This window comes from Leptonychotes weddellii, unplaced genomic scaffold (assembly GCF_054177405.1).
Source record: "Leptonychotes weddellii isolate Sample4059 unplaced genomic scaffold, ASM5417740v2 HiC_scaffold_5972, whole genome shotgun sequence".
Taxonomy (NCBI): domain Eukaryota; kingdom Metazoa; phylum Chordata; class Mammalia; order Carnivora; family Phocidae; genus Leptonychotes; species Leptonychotes weddellii.
The window spans coordinates 1-6,274 of record NW_028028136.1 but is presented as its reverse complement, the minus strand read 5'-3'; the positions used below and the strand labels follow the sequence as shown (position 1 = coordinate 6,274).

At 42.7% G+C, this 6,274-nt stretch overlaps 1 pseudogene; it reads right to left on the bottom strand.

Annotated features, from left to right (window-relative positions):
- Positions 1-2,519: 2,519 nt before the first annotated feature.
- LOC102730580 (large ribosomal subunit protein eL8 pseudogene) lies at positions 2,520-3,286 on the bottom strand (annotated as a pseudogene).
- Positions 3,287-6,274: the final 2,988 nt, after the last annotated feature.

The window sequence follows — 6,274 nt, the reverse complement described above, 5'->3', positions numbered from 1 at the left end:
GTTTCCTTCCCCATCTGAATGGCGGGGGAAGCAGCAAGAAGATATCAAACATTCTGCCTAAAACATTTTTTCTCACCCCAATGCTCTTGCCACATCCAGCGTCTTTTAAAATAGCAACAGAATGGCTCTGGAAGTAAATGGTGTTGGTAGAAGGTGAGTGGCTAGGACCTCTCAGCTTATGAGTCATGCCTGCCCGTCTCAAGAGCAGGACAAGTTTGGGGCTGGATTTAAATCTCAGCCATGATGGTTTATAAGCATTTATGGGACAGAACTTGTTCTACAACACCACCTCTCCTGTGATCTTGGGATTTTAATTAAGGCTCACACATTGACGACAATGGGTGGTAAGTGCTCATGTTTTGTAAGGAAGGTCTAGACATTTCTTTGTTGACTTTATTGGGAAGTAGGAAAACTAGTCTTTGAACTCTGTCCAAATTGCCCACCACCCCGAGTCTGTGTAAGAGAAAATGAGATGATGTGAGGAGGGAAGAGGAGAAATCTTTGAAGGGTCTGAACAGAATTAGAAAATGCCAAGTTTTTGTCTGGTTCTTCTTTCTTGGCCTCAAATCCTGGAAAACCATTGTTAAAGGCGGGGGCCATCGGATAGAAAGGAAAATTAACGTGTCATAATCCTGCTGTTTGCTTGATGACCTAGAACAGAGATGGGCAAACTTTTTCTACACAGAACCAAATAGTAAGTATTTTAGGCATTATGGGCCATGTGGTCCTAGTTGTAGGAACTCAACTCTGCCGTTATAGAGAGACGGCCTTTCTAGACAATAGGTAAATGTGGCTGTATTCCAATAAAACTTTATCTCTAAAAATCTGCTGGTCAGTTTTGGCCTGTGGGTCATAGTGTCTGGACCCTGATTTAGAGATTTACCCATTAGTTCTCTGGGTTGGATCACAAGTGATTTCCCAGAAGAGTGTCTGATGGGCATTATGAGATAATGAAGACTAGAGTGTCCCATAATGGCCCAGTCAAGAAAAGTTGTGAAAGACTTGAAATGGGCAAAAAAGATAACTGGGTCTTTTGAAATGGAAGCCAAGCATCGTCTAGATCACTCTCCTTGGTTATGTGATTCTCTGGGATCTGCAGCTTTTATTCTCTTCGAATTATAGATAATCTCTCTTTATAATTTAGTTTATATTATTTATACTCTAATTTAATTCTATAGTTTCTATAAATTCTAGAAAATTGATTGATAGTAATACAAATTATTTCTGTCTGGAGAGATGCAAGTGAATTTTGTTTGATGGGTATTTAATTCATTCCCCCTTCTTTTCCTCCAAAGATGCAAGTTTTATATCTATTCTTCAAATTCCTTTCGTTCCAGATTCCCGAGAGCCTAATTTGTAACTGCACTTTGGATTCTCCTTCGAACTGGTTCTAACATTGTAACTGTTCCCTCATTAGCTAATGAGTTAAGGACCATTTTTGATGAATGTTCATTTTATGTTTGCATAAGAGTTGTGATTTTGTCCCTTAACATCCAGGAAAGGAGAGGGAGCACTAGAGGCAGTGTGTTGAGCCCCTTTTAGGCATCACTTCAGAATTCTCTTGGCCCCTTAAACTCTTCCTCCATTTTCTGCTGTTTTCTGCAGGTATAGTGAGAGAGGGCCAGGCCTCAGGCCTGCCCTGCATCGCCTCCCCTTCCTGCCCTGGGGCTTCTCTGATAAAATGGCGCTGAACTCAATGTGCTTAGCTTGGAATACTGGGGAGTTAACCAGTGGGGTCACCACTTGGCCAATGGGGGATGAGAGACAATAGATAAATGCTTTCTACTTTCCTCAGTTTCCCTCACCCCCAGCTCTGAGATGCATTTCATAAAGGTCCATAGTCTGTCCTCATAGGATGCTCATCTTTGTCCTTCTTGGGGGCCAAGTTGATAAAACACACCTGTAGTGGCTTTTCCTCCTTCTGTTTCTTTCTTCTTCTCCTGTTCTCTGGCTCCCTGGGATCAAAACCGTACATAAACCACCTGCATGCAAGCCTCTGCCCTACTTTTGGGGAACTTAGACTAAGACAGGAAGAGACCTCTACTTTACCCGTTTGCTGGACAAGCTTTCCTAGTTTCCTAGAGACCAAGTGGACTCTGGGCAGGATAGCCAGGAATGAACTCTGTTGGAAGGACCCTGCCCGGGAGGAGTGTTTGCTGGGGTGAGGCGGCCCTGATGGAAAGATATTGCATGAAGTCTACAGACAGTGGGTGGGAATTAAGCTGGAGTAAAAGAGGTCAGCCTGAAATTGCATCCCCTGCCCTGAAGATTGGTCCAATGGGAGGTCGCTGAAGAGGACTTGGAAAAATTTATAAGGAACCTCATAGAAGAGCCAGAATTTGAGGACTGCTTTGCAAAAGTCATTAGACATAAAAGAGGACCATAAAAAGCATCAACTGAAAAAAAAGAAGTTTTATTCCCTTACCACTTATTCCACTTGTTTCTCTCTCTCTCTCTTTTTTTTTTTGGAAAGAGAACTTTTTATTACTTTTATGTACAGAAAATTCAACAGTGTCCACTCAGCCCAGTTTGGCAGCCAGTTCTTTAGTCTTTGCCTTTTCCAGCTTGACGATGCAAGCCACCGGCTTTGGACCCAGGACATTGCCTCCAGGGGCAGTGGATGTCATCATATCTGTCATTGTCATTGGTCCCGATACATTCCACCAGCTTAGCCAGAGCTCCTCTGTCTTCCAAGTTCACCTGTGTGAAGGCAACAGTGGTGCGGATCTTCCTGTGGACCAGATGCCCCAGCCTGGCCTTCCCCTTGATAGTGCAATAGGGAACTCCCATCTTACAACACAGGACAGGCAGGAAGACAGCCAGCTCAATGGGATCCATCACATGTGCAATCACTACCAGCTGAGCCTTCTTGTTGTCCACCAAGGTGGTGACAGTGTTAACTCCAGCTCGAAGGACAGGCCTCTTAGTGGTGACCTCCCCTTTGCCCTCAGCCTTCTTCTCAGCCCAGGCCAATAATCTCTGCTTCTTCTCTTGCTTTGTCTCTGGTCTGTACTTGTGGGCGAGCTTAAGCAGCTGAGGAGCTGTTTGGTGGTCCAAGGCCTGGGTGAACTGGTTAATTGTGGCACTTGTAAAGTTTATAGAGAATAGCCCTTTGCCTGCTGTAGCCGGTTGTAGAGGGGCCATTTGGACTGGATGTCCTGTCCGGTGCCAAAATTCTTGGGCCTTTTCTTGAACAGGGGATTGAGCACCTTCTTGGCCTCCTGCTTCTTCACACCAGAGGCTTCGGGGCCACCTTCTTCCCCTTCGCCTTCTTTCCTTTTGGCATCTTGGATGGGTGGAAGAGAGTGCTCCACTGGCTTCTCTTGACCATGGAAGAGGTAAGGTGACCTTGAGTAGGTGAGGAGCTGGATTAACAGAGGAAAAGAAAAGAGAGCATGCCGCCTTCCCTCTTCACTCATGTCTGTAAAATTGTGGGTTAGGATAAGCGGTGCAGGAGGTGAGAAGTTCTTAAATGTCTCCAACATTTCTCCTCTTTCTTGTATTGGCATTGAAAGTTTGCCAAGCAGTTCAGTCCTTTCCTAACTCCCTACAATGGCCAGGTTTCTTTAACAGTTTTAGAATTTTCACTTAAAATGCATTAAAAGTAAAATGCCCGTTGCTGTGATCTCTGTGGGGAAAAAAAGAACAACTTCTGAGAGATTGAAAGTTGTGAGTTTGAAGTTGAGATATTGACATTTTGATTTGGACTGGATTTTTAAAAAAATTTTATTTATTTATTTTATTTATTTATTTTGAAAGAGAGTGAGAGAGGAGGGGCAGAGGGAGAGGGAGAGAGAGAATGTCAAGTAGACTCTGCTCTTGATCCCACGACCCCAAGATCATGACCTGAGCTAAAACTAAGAGTTGGGCACTTAACCAACTGAGCCACCCAGGCACCTGGACTGGATTGGACTTCTTAACACTGAAATTCTTTTAATGACCAAAAATGCCTGGAAAGCTATGGAATCTGCCTCAGGTATGGTCAAAGGGCCAGGAAAGGAAAAGTTGGTAGTATTTAAGGGCTCTTTCTTGAGTTTGTCCCATTCAATAAATTACTTATTTAACTTCCCTGATTTTATTTTCCTCATTTTCTTTTAAAGTGGGGATACTAAACCTGGCTTATGAGTTTGTAAAGATTAAACTGGTTTGTAAGGGTTAAACGAAATGCTCAGTGTGGGGTCTATTGACTGACTAACTGATTGATTGAAACGGGGCACTGAACTCAGATTCCAATGGCCAGTTATTTTCACTCCTTGAATGATCTCAATTCAAATGATTATCATCAAATGTTGTCTGCTCTCAAACCGCGCCAGTCAGTCAGTCTTTAAATACTGCTCTAATCATCCGAGTGTCTTTTTCTCAGATAACTCAAATGGAAAGGCAGGATTTTTTTTTTTATTACTGCTTAGATGACATTTTCTAATTTCTATTTTACATCCATCAGAGTAGCCCCACACTTTCCCCGATACACCTCAGTGTAATTTCCCCTTTGTTACTGAAGAACATCAAGGCACCCTGCCGTCAAACCTAGCAACCTAATTAATAAGGAGCATGGGCTGAGATGCAATCTTTAAAAATTCTCAAATGTTCTATCCTGAGTGATTTAATCCTGGGAACATATACATAAATTTCTGCTCTAAGTCATAAGATGTTATTTGTCACTCATCAAAATAAGATTGTCATTTTCAGGATGAATTTACAGAATTGCCAGAACTTATTATTATTATTATTATTATTTTTTTTAGTGAATCAGGAGTGCTTCCCTTTTTGCTCCATGTGTTTCTGACTTAGGCATCGTTCTTGTCATTTTATCTTGCTGAGAAGTATGTGTACAAAGCATCTTGTCTTGGGACCGTCATCAGGTCTGACTTACCATTTTCCCAAAGCTCAACTATAAATAAGAGAGTTTCTCTTATCATCCCTCTCCTCTCATGGTCTCCCCCACCTGAATTTACTTTGTAAAATTTTTCTGAAGAAGGGAATAGTGACATTCGGGGAAGAATTAAAAAAAAAAAAAAAAGTCCAGATGCCTGGGTGACTCAGTTGGTTAAGCATCTGCCTTTGGCTCCGGTCATGATCCCAGGGTCCTGGGATGGAGCCCTACATGGGGCTCCTTGCTCAGCGGAGAGTCTGCTTCTCCCTCTCCCTCTGCCTCTGCCCTTTCCCCCTTCTCGTGCACTCTTTCTCTCAAATAAAAAAAAAAATTCCTTCTAGGGTATTGGTAGTTATTCCAATGGCCCATAACACATTCACAGAAGAGCTATAGACGTCCTTACTTGAGTCCATGGAGGTGCAGGATCTCCTATGACAAGCCCTAGCACGTCTCCCCCCAGGTTTGGTCTCCTCTGAGGAAGAGAGGAAGTCTGGCAAGTATCATGTCTATTTGGGCAGCTGTGTGGCAAGTCTCAAGCAGGGTGGGCCCTTCATAAAATGTTTAAGTTACAAAAGTTGACACAGGTACATTTTGGTTATTATTTTAGCTCTTTTTTCCTTTCTCCTCCCCTTCCATCTGTCCTAAGTGGCTTGTGGTTCCTTACTGTCCTGTGGACCCTACTACTTGCAGGTACACAGTGCTTGGACATGTAGTAGGTCCTCAATGAATCTGATATATGAGTAAATGACATACTTGACTGAGGTACTTTTATCCCTACACCGTTGCTAATGGGCGTGTTTTTCCCTGCAAGGTTGTAGTTTACAGAGTGTGGCCATAGATGTCATAGACAAGTGGTAGCGCTGTGATCCCGGTGTCCTCAAACATTCAAATCATCAGGAGGCCCAATTAAAAACATTTTCATAATGTATATGGCTATAATTTTCTCATGTATGTAGATGAAATTGGGTTAACTAAATGCAGTGATGCTTGTAGGCCTTACTGGACAGGGTTTAACATAATGCTGAAAACCTGTAAATCTGTATTTATTGCCATGAGAGGATGTTGGTATGTTATTTTGTGACAGAAATGAGTTTTTTTTTTTTTTTTTTGAGAGCAAATGCACAAGCTAGGGGGTGGGTGAGCAGCGGGGCAGGGGGAGAGGGAGAGAGAATCTTAAGCAGGCTCCATGCCCAGCGTGGATCCCGACGTGGGGCTCAATCTCATGACACTGAGATCATGATCTGAGCCAAAATTAAGAGTCAGTCATTTATATTTATTTATTTATTTTTTTATTCTTATGTTAATCCCCATACATTACATCATTAGTTTTAGATGAAGTGTTCCATGATTCATTGTTTGTGCATGACACCCAGTGCTCCATGCAGAATGTGCCCTCCTCAA